Source organism: Galeopterus variegatus, unplaced genomic scaffold (genome assembly GCF_000696425.1).
Source record: "Galeopterus variegatus unplaced genomic scaffold, G_variegatus-3.0.2 Scaffold3064, whole genome shotgun sequence".
NCBI classification, from domain to species: domain Eukaryota; kingdom Metazoa; phylum Chordata; class Mammalia; order Dermoptera; family Cynocephalidae; genus Galeopterus; species Galeopterus variegatus.
The window spans coordinates 158,263-159,088 of record NW_007729175.1 but is presented as its reverse complement, the minus strand read 5'-3'; positions in this window follow the sequence as shown (position 1 = coordinate 159,088).

Here is an 826-nt window from a genome sequence, read left to right as displayed (position 1 = left end):
AATAAGTGAAAACATGTGGTATTTCTTTTTCTCTGCCTGACTCGTTTCACTTAATATTATCACAAAACCTAGTAGAAAGAATTATATTGCATTTTATAAAATATCAATGAGTTAAGAGCTTTTAAAAGTATTAAAGATAAGGGGGTTCTATGAGAAATTTTGAAATTTAACCTTCTAAAAATTAGAGAGGGGGAAAGAGAAATATGGAAAAAATCTTATAAGAAATAATACTGTCCTCAGTTTTTCCAAGGAGATTAAAACACAGGGAAGGAGAGTAAATTGCATAACTGCTAAAGCTTCCTACCGAAACTCAGAACCATTTACTGTGTCACTAAGAGCCACTGTGTTGTTCACTGGGGATGCAATAGTGAAGACAGCTTTTTTCCCATAGGGGCTTATGGATTAGGGTCAGAGACAGACAACAAAGAAGTAAACAAATATAACTTAGTAAAGGACATAACAAAACTGAATATGATGCTGAGATAGATGATAAAAAAAGAAGACGTATTTCAGATAGAATGGCGAATAATGCCCTGTGAACTGTGAGATAAAATACAACACGTCAGATTAGAAAAGGCTAGAATGTGCAATCTTACTCCTTCTATTCAATATGTATTGGAGGTCTCAGACAGTGTAATAAGGTAAGAAAAGGAGATAAAGGTTATTCAAATTGGAAAGGGAGAATTAAAACTGATTCTATTCATAGACAACCTGGTTATCTACATGGCAAATCCTATCTACAAAGTAACCATTAGCATATATAAGTGAATTTAGCATGGCCACAAAATACAAGGTTGCTAGATAAGAATCAATGAAATTCTTATAT